This window comes from Clytia hemisphaerica, unplaced genomic scaffold (genome assembly GCF_902728285.1).
Source record: "Clytia hemisphaerica strain Z4C2 unplaced genomic scaffold, Clytia hemisphaerica genome assembly, whole genome shotgun sequence".
Classification (NCBI taxonomy): Eukaryota; Metazoa; Cnidaria; class Hydrozoa; order Leptothecata; family Clytiidae; genus Clytia; species Clytia hemisphaerica.
Window position 1 is genome coordinate 1,883,747 of NW_027103507.1, and position 20,110 is coordinate 1,903,856.

Below are 20,110 nucleotides of genomic sequence, written 5' to 3' on the forward strand. Positions count from 1 at the left end.
GTCAATTTTTCTAGTGGGAAGGGGTTCCAGTGAATCTGTGAGAAGGGGGTATATAACGTTGCAAAATGTTCTATCCAGATATGATTCTGAAAAGGACAATAAAAAACTAGGTTTCCGATTCTTCCTTATCCCGAACCCTAAACGAGCTTTACTAAAGAGCTGAGAAGAAATACCTCAAGGGGGAAAGGAATTCTTTAAGTCATGATAGGAAAACAACCCAATTAAGCAAGCAATTATTCCCATGAAAAAAAATGTCCAAAGTTTCAAAACACGTGCGAGATTAGAGGAAAAATGCAATTAGAGAGGCTTCATTAATCAGATTGCCCCATGACCTGGTGACCTTTTGTTCACGATGTTGTTCGTGTTATAGCCAAAACACTCTAATTGAATTTTGCCGCTGATTATACACGTTTTTTATAAGAATATCCAAAAAATTTGAGGCCTTCAGGTGTTCTTAACTTTTTGAGTTTTAAGCATTAAAGTTTTCTTCGTCTTTCCTTTTTAAAAATTTGTGTTCCTTTTTTCACCATTTTGTGAGTGTTTTTGTCAATTTTCCTCAGAAAATAGGTGCTTTATAGTCCTCCTACCTTCCTCAAAGCTTTAAAATATTCTTAACTTGTTCTTAATATTTTAGCCATCGATGGCCTTCAGTTCTTATATAGTTTGTTGTTATAAAAAAACGTGCATAAACAAGATTTCAAACATACTGTACAAAACATACATCTTACCAGGGATAGAGAGTGAGGTTACACCTATATTGTTTTGTAATTCCACTATAGCCAAATTTTCTACCAGGTATTATAGGAACGTGGAGAGAGAGTAAAAAGCATACACGTTTTTTATAAGAACAAAATATATAAGAACATAAGGCTTCGGCGGCAAAAAATCTTACGAACAAGTTAAGATTATTTTTAGGCTTTGATGGGCTCTAAAAACACCTGTTTTCTTAGGAAAGTGGAAACAAATTCTGAAAAAAAGAACACGTTAAGAACATCTTAAGGCTTGAAACCCAAGTTAAGAACACCCAATACCAAAGATCACAAAACCAAATATATAAAGACTAGCTTGTAAAGTTTTAGTTTGGCTATAAGTTTAACATAGTCTTGAATTTCATTGAACCATATCTATACGTTTAAAATAAACAATAGTAGTGCTGCAGTAGCACGATAAGAGAATATAAAAAATTATAAGTGTCGGGAATAGAGCTATAAATCAAACCTAGATACACGATAAAGGCGTCAACAACAACAACAACAACAACAACAACACAACAAAACAAAACAAAGTAAAATCCTTGACAACTTTTGATATCTTGTTTTTTTATAACTGTCACAGAGTGCGAACGTGATCGATAACGTGTGGTTTCGCAATTGGCAGCCGAAAACGTTACACTCTTTTCTTTTATCAGAACAATCTTTTAAGAACAATGGTCGCCAAGAAATAAGAACAATTTAAGAATAATGCTGAGCCTGGAATTACTCAATCTCAAATAACTCAGGGGTCAAAGTAGGGGTAATGCAGAGTAGTAGACATTGGGTATGAATCCTGCAATAAATCAATTCACCCAATAAATAAGAAGAGGACGAGAACAAAAAAAAGAACAAAAAAAAGAACAGCTGAGCCTCATAAAAAATTTTCTGGTTCTTATAAAAAAGAATGTTGCAAATATAAGAAATTACCTTACGTTTGTGACTGTGAGCAAAAAGGCAATCAATGATGTAATGCTGTAAAATTTTGCGAACTACACAATAGCAATAACAAATTTATTCCGCAATTTTTGGCGCTGAAGCAAAAATATCTCGGCTACTTCTATAAAATTCCAAGCGTGTCGCATTTAAATTGGATTCACTTTAACAGAACAATTTGCACTGAAAGCTGAATCTCTGAAGATTAGGAAAACCACAAAATATGCCGAAATTCTCTGAGGGTAATAAATAGGTACATATATAGAAAAAATGTTAAGACCATGTTAAGAACATTTTAAGGCTTAAAAATCAAAAAGTTAAGAACATCCAAAGGCTTCAAAAATTTTAGATTTTCTTATAAAAAAACGTGTACGGTAGTACGGTTAGTTAGTCTAAGTGTCAGGATTTGGATGTCTAGACAGAGTCTAGTTCGCACATACTTGACATTTCCCGACCCTAGTTACCCCGGGCCTTTTCTAATGTTTATATATCAACTTTGAGGGTGTGTGTGTTAGCAAAACTGTATAACTTAATCATCTCCGTTTAGAGCACGTTGTCTGGAATGAGAATTACCGCTCTTTAGAAAATTGCATAAACATAATTAAGAATTAATTATAACTGAAACACCTCTTAAAAGACACGTAAGGTTTTAACGAGACAATATAATCAAGCGATTAACTCTTGCTAGCATTTAAGGTTTACACATTTTTTTATAAGAGCATCCAAAATTTTTGAAGTCTCGGGGTGTTCTTAATTTTTTGAATTTTCAGCCTAAAAATGTTCTTAACATGTTCTTATTTTCGCCATTTTTTGAATATTTTTGTCTATTTTACTTTGAAATCGGGTGTTTTGAGGTCCGCAAAGAGCCTTAAAATGTTCTTAACTTGTTCTTAACATTTTGGCTATCAAAGCCTTATGTTCTTATATAGTTTGTTCTTATAAAAAAGTCCAACATTTTCATTTTAAGTTATTATATCTTTAAGATTGAGATGAACTTTGAGGATTTTACTTTACGTACATTTTGCTCGACTGTTAACCCATGTACACTCTATGTGTCCACACGAAGTGTGAACAAAACAATGTATAAGCATTTTGGCAGCACCCGGGGGGGGGGCAGCTGGGCAAAAGGACCGACGGGTATGTGCGGGTCCTAAGGGTACCTTTTCGAATATGTTTAAAATGCACTGTAAGGGTCGGAAAAACTAGAGATGCACTGTAAAGGTAGAAATTTCAGAAAATTCTTGAAAAATCTAGATATTTTGACTAAAAATGCTAGAATTTTGACCGTTTTTTACACGAAAGGGATCGAAAATTTGGGCGAAAATGCACCCTAAGGGTATGATTTTCACTGATTTTTGCTGCACTGTAAGGGTGCAATTTTAAAAGCCAATTGTTGGCCCGCACATATACCGTCAGTCCGCAAACCCAGTGCCCCCCCCCCCGGGTGGCAGCGTCTGTAGCCAATGTAGAATAAACTTTTTTTTATATAAGAACACAAGGCACAAGGCTTCAATGGCCAAAAGAACAAGTTTCATTCATTGATGTAGACAACCAATTTCTTAGGAAAATGCACAAAAATACTCACAAAAAGGTTAAATTAAAAGCATTTTAAGATTTCAACATTTGGCATAAAACTTAAAAAGATAAGTACATCCACAAGCTTAAGGATTGCAAAAAAAAAATGCTTTTAATATTATCAAAAAGGAATTGAATACACGTTTTTATAAGAGCATCCAAAATTTCTGAAACCTATCGATATCTTTTACTTTTTGAGCCTTTTTTAAACCTAAAAGCTTTTTCATTTTCATCATTTTGTAATTAATTTAGCAATTTTCCTTTTTCTTGAAGAGACTGCAAAGACTTAAAAACGTTGTTCTTAGTATTTTGGCCATCGAAGCCTTTTGTTCTTACAGTTTGTTCTTATAAAAAAACGTGTAGGAGCTTTGCAAACATCTTGACTTCAAACGTGAGATTGTCAATGACATTTCCAAATTGGCAATAATTATACAGTGTGTCCGCAAGTAGACTGAGCAGAATCTTTTCAAAAAAAAAATCATCCAAGTTATAAGTCTTTTTACCCCCCTCCCCCTCTTATTTTGACTCACATTATCAAAGTATGAGCAAACATTTTTCATCTATTCGATAGATATTGTATAAAATTCTGAGTTAAAAAATAAATTCGCAAGATTTGAATTATAAAATCAGAGGACCATTTTTTTGGAGACACCCTATATTCAAAATATAAGCCGTGAATAATGAAACAGATATGGCTAGAAGTTTTCCCAGGTCTTTATTAATCGTGGTAAAAAAGGTAGGATAGGTCCTGAATAGGTAAGAAAACTACTTACTGAGTTTAATACCACATCAAATAAATAAACAAACAAGCAAACAAAAATGCAAACAACAATTGACAGTCGATTTAAAGCAATGGTTAGATCCTTGTACACGCTTTCAAATCTCTCTATTTTGATAGTTGCACACTACTCGATCGCTGAGCTCAAAATGAAAAGTGTGCTCACTGTGTTAGCTTATTTAAAAAGTTTATTTTTTTGCAAACGTTATGGAAAAGAGGAAAATGATTTTTGATATTATATTACCGAAACGAAAATAGACCAAAGAATAAATTGGATAAATGATAAAAACAGTCAGGGCCATGACATAAGATTACTATTTTTGCTACTCGTTAGATTATTTAGCGTTAGACTTACACAAATTTTGACGTCACATGTTGAATAAGTCAGTCAGTCAGCTGAACAGAAAAGCTCGGCGCTGTTCAAGGGTTAAGCGTTATAAAAGTATGTCAAAAAAGGTCAATGTTAATAATAAAACCTCATATTATTCGAAGAGATTTATACAACACGGTCTAAAAATAAATAATGTATTCGAAAACTGATCTCGAAAAAATAGAAATCTGAAATTATGGTGATTTTTATGTAATTCTCTTTAGTAGATCCTATTTTAGAAAAATACTTTGATAGATGGTCTACTTTATGCAAGAGATAATTTTTGTCACGTTAAGAATTTTTCTCACTGACTGAGAACGAAAAGCTTATCGTCTTTTGGACGTACATTTGATAGCTCTTGCCATAACAACAAAGTTAAATCAACCGGTCTTTTAAATTGTGATACAAGAATTTTTATATAATAATTATTTTTTTTTATAAAAATAAATCAATCATTACAAGATTGCTACCATAATGTATTTTTACGCAGTTTATAAAAAAAATTAAGCAGAGTAAACTCGTGTTTTAAATATAGAAAGCGTTTTATAACACGCGATAAGATCTAGAGCAAAGTAAATGCAAAAGAAGCATCAAAATTACTTAAGTCAACAACAAGAGAAAACATGGAAGATTCTTTTGTTTGAATACACCCCTGTCTCACAGCCCCGGTGGAATTTTTTCCCACAGCGGAGATAGAAATTTCTATCGAATTTCCAATATGGAAAATTGAATATAAATATTGGAAATTGAATATATAATAGATATGGAAATTGAATATAAATATGTCAGTATTGAATTTTGCTACATACGGCCAGCCATCATAACTGAAACAGGGGTGTTTTTAAGGTTTTAATATTTTTGATTAAAAACATACAGTCAGTATGTTTACTACATTGAAATTTGCATTTGTTGAAAAATAAAGGGTTTTAAGTGGTCTAAAATGGATCTAGGTAATAGAACGGAATTGTGGTAATACATTGATGTTATTTCATTTGAAGAAAAATGGTTTTAGAAGTTTAGAAGTTTTAACAGAGCAATAGAATTTCTAGCCAGCCATACTCAGTACAGCGATCCAGTGAAGTTTTGAAATCTACTGGGATGGCATTGAAGATGTTTTTTTTCTTTTGACCGGGTTGCCCTAATTAGTGCGATAAAACAATAAAAAACGAACGAATTATGACAGAGTTTACTCATTCTTCCATCGGGGCTTAAAATTAGACCATTTTTGGCAATTTGTTCACCGGGTTATCGACGTAGATGAATCTCATCCTTTCAATGATCAATGAAATTATTCAGTTCTCGAATCAAAGTTTCATCCTAGTATTATGAAAACCTGGCGAGTTCTCCAAAATCATAGAACTGAAAGTGAAATGCACAATTTTTATACATCTAATTTTTCCAGCATTGGAATATGTAAGACTAACCAAATCAAATTTGAAGCCATCCAACCAACACCAAATATGCAAAAGCAATTGAACGTTTTGCAATGTGATCAGAATACCAATCAAAAAAATTTCAAAACTTAAGCATTTGACTAAAAATCATTTTGACTGAGAGTTTGAGAAAAATGGAAATTGTTGATTGATGTTCAATACCCTTTTCAAAAGCAATGTTTCCAATTACGACAAACTGCTGAATAGAATACATTGGGAATAAAATAATAAATACCACTTTGAAGTTTTCTACATGACCTTGTATATACGAATAAAAGAACTATTCCCTTGCTCTCGTTCTATTTTTTTAGTTTACAGTTTTTACATATCTATCAATCATTGACATGATCAAGAAATCAAGGGCTCAAGAAAAATTAAAAAGTCATCCTATATCCAAAACTAAATTGAAACTTTCACAAGTGATACTTTTATTGACCTACCTGGTTAATGCATTTAACACAAATATAATTGATATCTACGTGAGCATGACCGTTGAACAATCATTCAGAACACAAATAGTGACGATCAATTAAAATTAGTCGCTGGTTTCTTATAAAAAAACGTTTTGAAACCAAAATTTCATGCTCTTGAAAATTCTTTCATATTCAAGACTTCGTGAGCAAAAAAAACATCTATCTCGTCAAAGAAATGAGTAATTTTGCTAAGAACATTGATGTATGCTTATTAATAGTGATTCTAATGGATAAAGATGCGTTTTTTGAGCCAACAAAATTTTTTTGCAAAAATCTGCTTGAGTCGTCTTTTACCAATGGTGTTAGCCTACTTCCATGCAAAAAATCAGAAAAAATTAATGATCCAATTTTTTACAAAGTCCAAAAAACACGATTTTTAGCAGTTTTTTGGCCGGAATTTGCCCGAAAAATTTTCTTTCGAAAATCGAGCTCCGTCACATTCGAGGGTTTATAATTATGCATCTTTGTGCATAAAATCATAAAGAATGAAAGAGCCAATCTCGAGAAAAGATAATACCTAAGTAATTGCTAATGTGCTTATAGAAAAATATCGAATTTGGCCAGTTTTCTACAAAAACACGCCAAGCAACCAAAATTTCATGTCTAAACATACATATTCTTTAAAAGTAAACCCTCATGAGCAAAAAAAACTTCTATCTTATAAAAAAATTGAGTAATTTGACTAAGAACATTGATGCATGCTTATTAATAGTGATTCTTATAGATAAACATGCGTTTTTTGAGCCAGCAAAATTTTTTTGCAAAAATCTGCTTGAATCGTCTTTTACCAATGGTGTTAGCCTACTTCCATGCAAAAAATCAGAAAAAATTAATGATCCAATTTTTTACAAAGTCCAAAAAACACGATTTTTAGCAGTTTTTTTGGCCGGAATTTGCCGGAAAATGTTTTTTTCGAAAATCGGGCTCTGTCACATTTTGGCCACTACCATTTCGCACCTTTGTACCAAAAATCAAAAGATTCCTATTATTCAATCCTGAGAAAAGTTGGTAACAGAAGAACGTACGAACTAATAAAGGTTAATTTAAAGGACCTCCACCGGGGTAGGTCCAATAATACTAATTTTGAGCTGTGTGAAGTACTGATGATAAAAGTTTCCAATTGCAACCAAAAACAATATGTATAAAGTGAAGTGTCAATAGCTTTAAAAAATACATTCTATTCAAAGTCGAATTAATATACAGAACACCATTTTTTCCAGGGTGAATTTAAGGACACTTGTATAGCGTAGCTGGACTGAGCACAAATTTATTTTCTTTGACCCATGTGTGTCGTCGTAATAATATATATTCGCTATACAAGTGTCCTTGGCGAATTAAATCTTGAAATTGTAGCGAAACAATGATAAACCCCTGTGTCAGACCCACTGGGATCCCAGCCCCACTGGAAAATTTGGTAAAAATTTGGTTCCCGGTGGGAAAATACCCTGGAATTTCAGCCCCACTGGGAAATTGACTTTGATTTCATCGTTCATCCCCACTCGAAAATTATTGTCTAAAAATTGCAATCCAAAACCATCCGCACTGGATTTTTTCAACCTTGGAACAATCTAACCCAATTGAGATTCCAATAGGGAATTTTATCCCCACTGAAGAAAAAAGTTCCGACGGAGCTGTGAGAAAGGGTTGTAATAACGCACCACATTGTTCTTGGCTATTTCCTGATTTGCTGTTTAGTCAACCTGCTACCTTCTGGGAAATCGTTGACGATATTTTCAAGTACACTGCAAACAGAAAACAAAGTGTTTAGTCGCAAGGTTTGAAAAAACAATACCATTACCAAGATGAAAGCGGATGGGAACTATAAAACAAGAATCAGCGCATTATATGAAAGCAAAATGGTCTACATTTTTCCAAAAAAGAAAAAAAAATTGTTTTCAAAACAAACATAACGAAGCCAAAGTCCTCAAAGTCAACCATACTTGAAGAGTATCCTTCGATTTCGTTGACCTAGGTACAATTGTCATTCCTAAAAGAATTTGAGATTGTAGAAGCTGGTGCAAAAATGCAACTACCTAAAAACCACATACCCCTTGGTAACCTAAAAATTTAGATTTTGGTTAGGTGTGTAAAATAGTGTCTAGCTTTCAAGGTGTATTTGATTTTAACGTACAGTTCTAGAAAATAGGTACCATTGATCTAATTGCAGCATAAGTATGTTTGTAGCGAATCACTGTTCAAAATTTGAGACCAAAAGGGCTATTTTATAAAAAGTTATTCAAGAAAAGCCATTTTATTGGTTTTAAGGAGTAAATAGCTAGAAGGGCATTTTTTTCACGAAGCAATAGAAATTTATTAAGTAGCTTTTCCAAAAAGACATACCTAGGGAAGAAATCCATAGGTAGCCTAGACTCACCAGAAAAAGTTTCAGCCCTTACTGTTTTCGTTATCAGGATATAGGGGGTACCATTTTTTTGTAGGTTTTAAGTTAAGGGGTATCCACTTTCCTGGTAATGGCAAGTGAATCCTCTTGGATTGAATATATTGAATTAAAGTTTAGGGTGCAAAATATTTTGACACCCCCTTCTCACAGACTTACTGGGAACCCTTCCTACTGAAAAAATTGTCCAAAATGGTGGGAAATTATCCTCAAATACCGTGCTACTTTCCTATCCCCACAGAGTTTTCTGACCTGAAAACAAAAGGAATTGAAATCGCCAGCCATAAAAAATATAGGAATTTCAATCCCCATCGAGTTTCAGTCCGTTATTTTTATCCCCACTGCCTGAAAGAATCCTACTGGGTCTGCGAGAAAGGGGTGTTTTTTGTAAATGAAACAAACACCACAAACAAGATTCTCGCTATCTTTTTAAAAAACAAATTGAACAATCTAAACAAATCCAAGCGATTATATTCGTCTGAAACACGTCTGAATCGAAGACGGTTTTAAAACGAAAGGTATAAAGCACAATATTAGAGATAATGCGAAAAAAGAATCCTTAACCTTTTTGTCATTAAACAAACACACGTAAACAAGTGGACTGAAATTTTCTTTATCAGACGTGCACGTTGATTATTGCACGTTATGGCATAGTATCAAAAACAAAAGACAATAAGATTTATCAACTATGTTCGGTATATTACACAAGCAAAGATCCGCTATAGACCGACACGGTATGTCTAAGGTCAATTATGTTACCATGGCAACAGGCGACGAACCAATAATAAACAAGCTTGCTAAGCACGCAGTTTGTAAAAAAACTCCTTTCGACTCCCGAATGTATGATAATTCGTTAAGTAAGTAATAGTTCTAAAACAAAAACACCTAATTTTTGAAATGAGGCATTCTATGGCTCTGATTTTTCGAAACAAGAATAAACTATTTTTTATAAGAACCGTTGATTTTTTATGAGGCTCGGTTGTTCTGATATATACTAATGCCAAACACTTTGAATCTAAAATTGTTTTTATCATAATCTTATTTCTCGATTTTAGGTTTAATTTACCCATAATTTGGTTAAATTATAGTCGTTCCAGGCCCAGCAGCTCTTAAATTGTTCTCAAAATTTGTTTTATATAAAAAGAAACAATTCTGAAATTCTGAAATTCGAGGCTGGGATCGTCTGGATTCGTTCTTAAACTATGAATCTCACCATTTTGTGTTTTATTCTTAGATTTTTCCAATCAATAAAAAGATCATAGGTTACTAACTGTCCACAAGGTAGTAAGAGAATTCGCTTTTAATTTTCTCATTCAAATGGGCTAGAACTTAATCGTTTTCACCTTTCACTTTTGTTTTCAGGTAATAGGAAGCGCAATATTTTTTAGTTTATGTAAAATATAAATCATGCTCATTTCGAGCTTTCAAAATTTTAAATTACAGTATTAGGTTTTGTTTCCTTCCTCCTTTCGAACGTTTGAAAATACTAATATAATTCTAATTGTAACAAGCTATTTTTCTTCTAATTTCCAAATTTTTTCTATTATTTATCAAATTCCCATAATTTTAAAACTTTTAATATTTTCTAGATTTGCTTCACTGCTTTCAGTACTCTTGTGGGATTCATTATTTTTTTCTGACAGCTTTCAATTTCTGAATGGGCTTTGCAGGAATTCAGCTTTTTTGTATTTTTGTCAACAAAGAGCCTATCATCTTCTAAATACCATCTTCTTTACACTTTTCCCGTTACACGTTTTTTTTTTTTATAAGAACGTCAAAGATTTTCGAAGCCTTCGGATGTTCTTAGTTTTTTGGAATTGAAGCCTAAAAATGTTCTTAAAATGTCTTATTTTCAGCATTTTTTTTGAGCATTTTGATGTAATTTCTTAAGAAATTGCATGTTTTTAAGTCTCCAAAGCCTTAGTATGTTCTTAGAATGTTCTTAAATTTTTGGGCCTCGAAGCCTTATGTTCTTATATAGTTTGTTCTTATAAAAAAAAACGTGTACCTTTTTAGTTTTCCGGTTTCGTATCGTACATTCTTTTGTACATTTAATATTATTGGAAAAATAATAGAGTGTGCGCGACGCCATAGGCTCAACTTCAAGTCAAAAGTGTACTTAATTTCAGCTAAATTTGAAAAATCTTCAATTGACCAGAAATATAAGTTCTGGACTTGTAAAATTGTGCCATCAAGAATATTTCAAACCAGAGAAGATGCATTTGAAAGTGTTGCTTCTGTAGGCGGTTTTAGACCACGTCAAACTTATCAGAAGAAGAGATTTGTAATGCACCTTTTTACGGTTAGCTACTTCGTATAAAAAGTCACCAAAATTTCGAGTAAACAAACCATTTCATTGGCTAAAAGCAAAAACATAAACAAAGAATTGTCCACAGTAAGAGCATAGAAAGAACATTTTTCTCATACTCTGCACATTGTTTTGCTTATGTTTTTGCTTTTAGCAAATGGGATGGTTTGTTTACTCGAAATTTTGGTGACTTTTCATACGAAACGGCTAACCGGAAAAAGGTGTATTGTAATTTTATTGTCTTTTAACGAGCGTTGCACTCCTTCGCATGTTACCGACGTAGTTGCTCTATTAGTCTTAAATCCACCAGTGGCTTCTTTATTTCTTAAATTTCTTATTCTGTAGTTAACAATAAAATGAAGATTTCAGCATGTAGAACCGGTCATCGTCCAGGACATTGACCCCTTGACAGCAAAGGGAACAAAAATATAGTAAAGTCTTATTTTAACTTAAAAATCGCCATTTCTAATTTTTCAGCCACCTTTTAAATAATTAGCCAACATTACCAGCTGCCAAAGTACACGTTTTTTATAAGAACATCTAAAATTGTTGAAACCTTTGGATGTTCTTAACTTTCAGAGTTTTAAGCCTAAAAATGTTCTTAACATTTTGTGGAGTATTCTTGTGCAATTTTCCAAGAAATTTTGAGTAAAGTTTTAAGTTGGTGAAGCCTCGAACTGTTGTTAATGTGTTCTTAACATTTTGACCATCGAAGCCTTATGTTCTTAGATAGTTTGTTCATATAAAAAACGTGTAATCATCCAAATATAAACGTAATTCAACTGAGCTACACAATACTGAAAAAGTTGATACAAATGGGAGTACATGTTTTGAAAAGACTTTTGATAAGGATTAGCTTGTAAAGACCACCTGTAAAATCAGCGAAAAATAGCTAAAAATAACAAACATTGGGCAACTGTGAAAACCTATAACTGAATTTTACTAACTCTACTTCTTGCACTCAAACTCAAATAAAATACCTGGCTCCTAGATGGGGGGGGGGGGTTCAGCTAAATTTTTTCCCTATCTTGTAAAATGATGCAATAATACAATGCCATTATACATTTTAAGCAATTTAGAGCTACCCTAACTTTCTTTTTGCCAAAATATGACGATTTCTAGGAAATCGCGAAATTTAGTCCTCGCGAAAAAAGTTTTTTTGCATTTCTGCAAAAACCGAAAGTAGCAGGCTGTGACTAAGATGAGCATCTGTCTGTATAAGATTAGCTTGGATATCCATCTAGTATAAGATATGTATAATTTTTTTAAGACCAAATCAAAAATTGACGTAAGTGGACAAAGGATATTGTCAAAGGGATTCTCGTAAAATAGAATCTCTTACAATATCAGGCCCGTAGTTGTATTATAATTATGTAACCGAAAAGAAGAGGCATCTTTGGTGGTAATTAACGACTTGGTAATTAATGGCCGGATGATGAAAATACTGCAAATTGAATTGTCGTTGACGTGGCATTTAAACAAAAATGTGAAATTGACTAAAGGTGCATATTGCTTGTGTAACTTAAAGGACGTCATTTAACTAAAACCAAATTCTTGCAGATATAAACAAGGCAATTGAAAAAAACTATTTAAAATCTACTCTAGTAAATAATTTTCTTACGCGCACGGTGCCATTTAGCGAATACTGTACATATTTTTATAAAAGCAGTAGCAAAGACAGTAGGAGCGCAAAATTTTGTTTAGGAGAGCAGATTTTATGACAAAATAATTACTGTGTCATTAAATCTGCTCTCCTACAAAAAATTTGCGCCCCCCCTTGTCCACGCTACTGAGAGCCCGTAAATTTTTCCTAAAGCTCAGTTATTCTTATTATTTTGAGATTCTCAGGATACGCTTATTACATTCAGTTATCGGGTTAAAACGCGCTGAAATTCAGCATTTTTCAACCATTCTGAAATCCGAGGAATTGTTTTCTTAATTTATTCTTAGGTTTTGTCAAAAACTATTTCCGTGCTCTTATAAAATTGTTCTTAAAAAGAAGCGTGCACTACGTTATATCACATAGGGCGTTAGAAAGATACAGGCTGCGTTTAGACCAACTGGCATTTGTAATTTGGCATTTGCTCATGAGGGATTCGATTTTAATAGCTTTTCCGTTGTATTTTCTGTCATGGCATTTAAGGAATCGTCTTTTTAGAGTCATTACTGAAAAGGTGATTCCCTCAAGTTCAACTTTGACAGATCAAACAATGAAAAGCATGGAATTTCTCAAAAAACTGCAGTCATTAAGACTGAAACTTTTTGCCGTAGGGCTAGGCCATGGCAAATTTTGCAAATTTTACAATCTATAGAAAGAACTGAATAAAAAACGTGCAAATACTTTAAAAAATCAAAAATGTCATTTTTTCTCTTTGTTTTGGTTTCTTTGTTTGATTTGAAATGCCAGAAAAGGGGATTCCTTTGCTCAAAATGGCATTTCAAATGCCAACGTAATGCCAACACGCTGGCATCATTAGGCATTTGACAAACCGAACAATTGCGCGGAACAATAGAATTCAAAAGAATACTGCAAGCAATTACAAATGCCAGGCTGGTCTAAACGCAGCCACAGATGACATGAAGTTTTTATAAGATACTTTAATAATTGGTCATTTGAAGTAATAAAAATGACGCATTCTTTAGTGAAAGTAACAAAGTTGTTTTATTACTTGTTAACGACCAACTAAATCAAATAAGAGCTTGTAAAAACTCCATCTCGTCGATAATGTGCATCAAGGATGATGGAAATATAAATGCCCGTGGGTTGAATAAATTGTATGTTTCTTAAATAATTGGTAATAAAATATCCAGGGTGTGGGTATTTTGAAGACCATTCGTTAAAATGTTTTATGTTGTAAAGGCAGCGATACTTCATTTATTGAATTATTGAATAATTTGCGTGAAGCTAGAAACAGTAAACGTTGGCTTAGCTTTGGCTTATTTTTTTTAGTATTTTGTTTTGGGATATTTTAAGTCTTACCATTTATATAGGATGAATTATTTTATAATTATCGTTGCCGTAAAAATTATATTGCACGTTTTTTTATAAGAACAAATTATATAAGATCACAAGGCTTCGATGGCCAAAATATTAAGGGCATTTAAAGTTTTGCGGACTCAAAAACACCCAATTTCTTGCGAAAATGGACAAAAATACTCATAAAATTGGGAAAATACAAACATGTTAAAAAAATTTTTTGGCTTGAAACTCAAAAAATTTAATTCAGGGGCTTCAAAAATTTTGGATGTTCTTTTTACAAGAAAACGTGTATCTCAGAATTATTGTTTTAAGATAAGTTAATAAAGCCATAAAATGTATATTTGCAATTGGTGAGTTTAGCCTGTTAATTTTAGATATATTATTATTTACGTATCTACGCCATATAAGTTTTTTATAGAAACAAACTACGTAAGAAAATAAAACTTCAATGTACTTTAAAACCCATAATTTCTTAAAAATTGCATAAAAATACACTCACATAATAATGAAATTGAGAACATTTTCAGAACAATTTTAGACTTGAAACTCAAAAAGTTAAAAACATCCGAAGCCTTCAAAACTTTTGGATGCTCTTATAAATAAAACGCGTACCAAACCATAATAAATGTCGCATGCTAAAATCTACAGTGAAAGTGTTTGGCTTGTTTTTGTGTTTAGTTTTTATAGTTTAGCTTTCTGAAAGTAGACGTAGTTTGATCGATCTAGAATACTTCAATTATCTGGGTGATTTCTTGGGCAAGAGTCAAAACAATCTAAACTTAATGTTTATTTCAGATGAGATGGAGTTTTTATAAGATACTTTAATAATTGATCATTTGAAGTAATAAAAATGACGCGTTCTTTAGAAAAAGTAACAAAATAGTTTTATTACTGGTTAACGACCAACCAAATAGATTAAGAGTTTGCAAAAACTCCATCCCGTCCCGTTTATTTATGAGGGTTTCGATAAACATAATGAATTCAATTCTTGAGAATGTTCGGGGTATTTTCAAAAAATTTAATGTAAGGTTGATGGCAATTCTCTAAATTGGCTTAAATTTTGCAATTGATTACTTAGTCTTCCAAACACAGTAAGTTTATTATTTTATTCATTACTGGAATGGCTACTGAGGATGTTAGTAGCGATAAAGGTGGGTTTGATTCACCAAAGACAGTGCTCTGCGTAAAGGAGCAATTTAATAATGACGAGTCAAAACTTTTTTTTAAATGTCAACTTGTACGATTCCATGTCTGGAACTGGAATGTTTTTCAATGAATAAGCAAAGTTTATTTTTTCCATGTTGAAAACAAACAAAGTGCTCGACCAGAACCGTTATTAACCGAATGGTTACTGAGGATGTTCAAATTGTTAAAAAAAATTTAAAATAAAGTTGATGACAATGACAATTGTTTCAATTGGCTCAAACTTTGTATTCATTGATGCAGTTTTCCAAACACAGTCAGTTTATCATTTTATTCATTACTGGAATGGCTACTCAGGATGTTCAAATGGTTTCCAAAAAATTGAAAGTAAGGTTAAGACAATTGTTCCAATTGGCTTCAACTTTGCATAATAATGATGATACAGTTTTTCCAAAAATAATAAATTTACATTTTTGCCAATGACTAAAATGGCTACTGAGGATATTCAGATTGTTTTCAGGAGTAAAGTTAGGTTGACGACAATTGGCTAAGTTGGCTTAAATTTCGTATCTATTGAAATGATTTTCAAGATAGAATTAGTTTGTTCGTTTGTTCATGACAAGAATGGCTAGAGGATGTTCAGATTATTATCATAAAATTGTGTACACATCCCAACAAAATTAGTTTATTTTTTTACTCATGACTTCATGGAATGGCTCAAAGCTGGATATTCTGATTGTGTTAGTAAAATATAAAGTAAGGCTAAGGACAATTGTTTCAATTGGACTAAATTTTGTATTTGTTTATAGTTTTCCAAAGATGAAAAGTTCATTTTTTTTGTCCATGACTGGAATGGCTAATGTGGATTTTCAGATTATTTACCTAAGATTCAGAATAAGGTTGATGACGATTGCCCGAGTTGGCTTAAATTTCGTTTTTATTATACAGTTTTCAAACAAAATCAGTCTATTCATGACTGGAATGGCTGCTGTGGATATTTAGAGTGTTTTCACAAAATCTAAAGTAAGGTTGATGGCAATTGTCTAAATTGGCTTAAATTTTGCAATTGATTAATTATTTGATGATATTATTTATTGACTATTTACTTTTCAATGCTAAATTAGCTTATTCTTTTATTTGGAAAAACTCTATAATTAAAATAAAAACAAAGTCAAATCCAATTTTAGTAGTTTTTTTCTTAATTTTACCAAAGAAATTGACCAGGTATTTGAAGTAATCTGAAGTAGTACAACTAGGGTAAATTTCACTGTTTCTTTGCTTAAATAATTTTCTGTAATGGTGGATAAATTTAAAGAGGGAAAAAATAATCCTAGAATTTGAGGATAATTTACCCTGTTCTTGAACTAACTTCAATTCAAAACTTTCAGGATTTTGACAGTTTCCAAAACAGGCCTTGAGAAAATAAAACAAGAAATTTCCAAAGAGTAAGAAAAATGAAAACAACATCTTAATAGCCGATCACATATAATATAATCAATACTAATACTCCAATCCGAATAATCACAAAAAACTGCATGACTTGTCCGAAAATTAAAAGATAAGCCGTTATAGAACGAATAAAATAAACATAAACTTTCCAATCATAATCTCGAAGTAATCGAGTCAATTAGAAGAAAATAGTCTAATCGTCTCGCTTATTTAATAGGTTTCGTGTCGTGCAGTAATAACATCGTCTTTAAAAATTGTAGGAAAATTGCACTCGGTACCCTTTCTATTGGACTTTGATCTCGTTGACATCATACACAAATTTTGTGAGCCTTTTTTGCTACAACTTGATTAGGTTTTTAAGGTATATTTTGTAACTTTTTAGGCATTTCTCATCTTATGGAATTCATTACAAATAAAAGATCATTCGATTTTTTATAGCAGGAATAAAATCTTAATAATATAGTCTACGATATGGATATCTTGGATGCGGCTGTGTCTATGCAGGAATATTAGCCGAGATGAAAACATGAGATTGCAACAGAAGATCGTAAAGCAATTTCATTAGGCGATCGATAACAGGAACATCATCGATTATAAAGTACAATGGACAGGATAGACCTTTAAAAAGTAAAAATAAGAAAATTTTACTTACATTTTTAAGGTGAGCTTGCTCGATACTATGATCAGTAGTAAGTCTGTTCATTGCGCAAATAAGACGATTCGAAATAAATTTAGAAACAAGATTACGAAAGTTAGGAACCGATCAGTACATTAATGTGAAAATGTAGTGTGACCGTGATCTATACTATGCATCAATCATAATAATGCATAATAAAAAAAACGTTATTGTTTTGTCGGTAATAGCAATTGCACAATGAAAATGACGCAAGGTCTGGTTGACCAGCCTTTTGTTTATGTTTTATTATGCAGGCGGATACGCAATTAAAATTTATCGAATAATTTCTATTGTTTTCGTTTTTTTTTGTTTAAAATCCGTGAATGCTTGCACAGATTGAAATATAAGTCGTGTACTGAGCCATGTTGACTTGAATGGGCAATCCACAACTGGCAAAACTCTGTCTCCCAATGACGTCATATATTTATCTAAATAACCACTCCAAGACTTTTAATGAGCTTTATATTGCGTAGATTGAATTTGATGTAAAATAGAGGTATTTAAATAAAAGGTTGACGTGCCAAAAGAGTGCTTATATGCACAACCAAATCGAAAGATCCGATAACTCAGACAATTTTGAAATTCGGTATTTTTCCCACAAAGAACCTCGTTTGTCTTAAAAAGGCCAAAAACTATTTTTTGACTTTTTTTTTTAAATTTGGAAGACATTTTAACGACAAAACTTCGAGGTATGCCAATCATAGAAAATCATTATAAATTTAAAATTCACTTTGCCTTTGGATGTCTTGAAACATTTCTTAGAGAAATTCAACAATCACATGTTTTGCTTCTTTTTCATAATACCCCCCCCCGTGGAAATTTGAAAGACACTTTAAAGAAAGACGGTAAAAAGAAGGAACGCAGTACTTCCCTGGGCACTAAAGAGGAAATTTAAGAAACCTACTATCAAGGAAAACTTTTCAAACAAACATTTATAAACACTTAAAGATATTTTTCCGTAATTTCTAAAATTTTCCTTTTTGTACAAAGTAAGCCAATACGGAAAAGATCTTGAGATATTTGATTGAGTTGAATCGTGAATATGGGAAAAATTCATAACCTGGAACTAAAAAAAAATCCTTATGTTGATCAAGCAGAGCAACTCACAAATTGCAGGACTTGGTTCTTATATTTTGGGTCAAATCCACCTTCAAAAGTTTTTTATGTCTGTCAAAACTTGTAGCTTGTCTTATAACTGTCTTTTACACGGATAAAAGAAATTGATTGTGTTTTCAAAAGGATGGTAGTTAAATATATCGCAACTTTATTGGTGTTCACTTGACATAAAACCAGAATGAAGTCGTGACTTTTAAAAATGTGTTAGGACATAAAATACTTCTGGGCTAAGAGAATGAAAAGGAGTAACGATAGCAGTTTGCGGTATTACGGTATCGTTTAATCAAAGAAATATTCCAACGTTTAATCAAAGAAATATTCCAATTAAACTCTCGAGAAGTGACTAATTTCGTTTCGTGCGTTCTTGCGGCAATAATAATAACAGTCCTGACTAACCTCTAAAGTACTGCGAAATTTTCGCCGAAATATGCAATTGCAAACACTGTGTATATTTAAAAATTTGCTTAAAAATTTGTATATAGTAATTAACAGGAATTGTTACAATTTTCGCGAATGGTCCATTTCCAATTTTCGCGGAATTAAATTTTCGTGATAAGTTAGTTTGCCTGATTTGAAAAGATAATACATTTCATCGTTTTATTGATGTTATTGTTGTATCCATTTATATCACAAAAACTCTTTAATACGTGATTTTACCATTTTACCATTTTGCACTTTGAATGATTTGATAATTCGCTTTCCATCCAAAGGAATGATAATTAAAGGAAATTCATCTCAAGTATTCTATTACTTTAATAATGGCGCATGATCAAATCACCATGGTGAGCATTAGGAAAGATGGAAAAATAAACACGTCTCTTAAGAAAATCGTGTCAAAGATTTCGAGCTAGGTCATATCAAGGGATAAGGAGTCGGTACTGATACCTCAGTCCTCAGACTCAGAAAATAAACTTGGGTTTAAGATTTAAAAGAAGCTCACTTCCAAACACTACAACTAATAAAAATATACTTTGAAAAAGTAATGAAATAGTTGAAAGCAGGAGATAAAAAAGTATATTTGTACCAAAAATGGAGTTTCTAGCACCGACGGATAAAATCTGATCATGGAAACCCCCGAATGGCACACTAAAAGCGAATTGATTTTAAAAGGGTTTTTCTTTAAGTATACTTCAAGATATTTCTTAGTACCCGGTTATTGATAATCACAAAGTATGTGATTTAAGAAATGCCCCTGGTGAAGCAATGTAAGTAGAAGATCAGACCCGGTGGAACAACCGTAAAAAAGGGAAGGCTGAAAGCTCAAAATGAGATAATATTCGCTAGAAATTTGAGAGAAAAATCTCATTTGCTCGCTTCCACCGGGCCTGAAGATACCTTGTACAATACCTATCAACCTTTAAAGCCTGACGAAGCTGGGTTAGAGTTTAATAGGTAGGATTATTCTGTGTCACTCCCCTCTCAGAGACCCAGTGGCCCCCCTCCAACAGGAAAAATTGGCCAAAATATCAGCCCCAGAGGAAATAATCAAATAAACAAATCCTTACTGCAAAGTATTGTGCTATTTTTTCCATCTTCACTGAATTTTCTTTTGACTTAAAAACAATGGAATTCAAATACCCAGCCATAAAAAAAACATAAGAATATCAATCTCCTCTATCGAGTTAGTATTACTCCTACTGGCTCGAAAAATCCTACCGGGTCTGTAAGAAGGGAGTTTTCAACGAGAAATAAATGTAACGACTTCAGATATTTGGTGTACATTCGT

The 20,110-nt window shown here is 32.4% G+C and overlaps 1 protein-coding gene across 3 annotated transcripts in view; it reads right to left on the bottom strand.

The window, feature by feature from the left end:
• LOC136798954 (uncharacterized) overlaps nucleotides 1-20,110 on the bottom strand; it is a 72,819-nt gene that overhangs the window by 12,722 nt on the left and 39,987 nt on the right. The window contains exon 1 of one of the 3 annotated variants that reach the window (XM_067055634.1): nucleotides 17,245-17,297. The exons of the other annotated variants lie outside the window; for them this stretch is intronic. The gene's annotated coding sequence lies outside the window, so the exon portion shown is untranslated. Of the gene's footprint in view, nucleotides 1-17,244; nucleotides 17,298-20,110 lie in introns of those variants that run through there. 3 annotated transcript variants of the gene reach the window in all.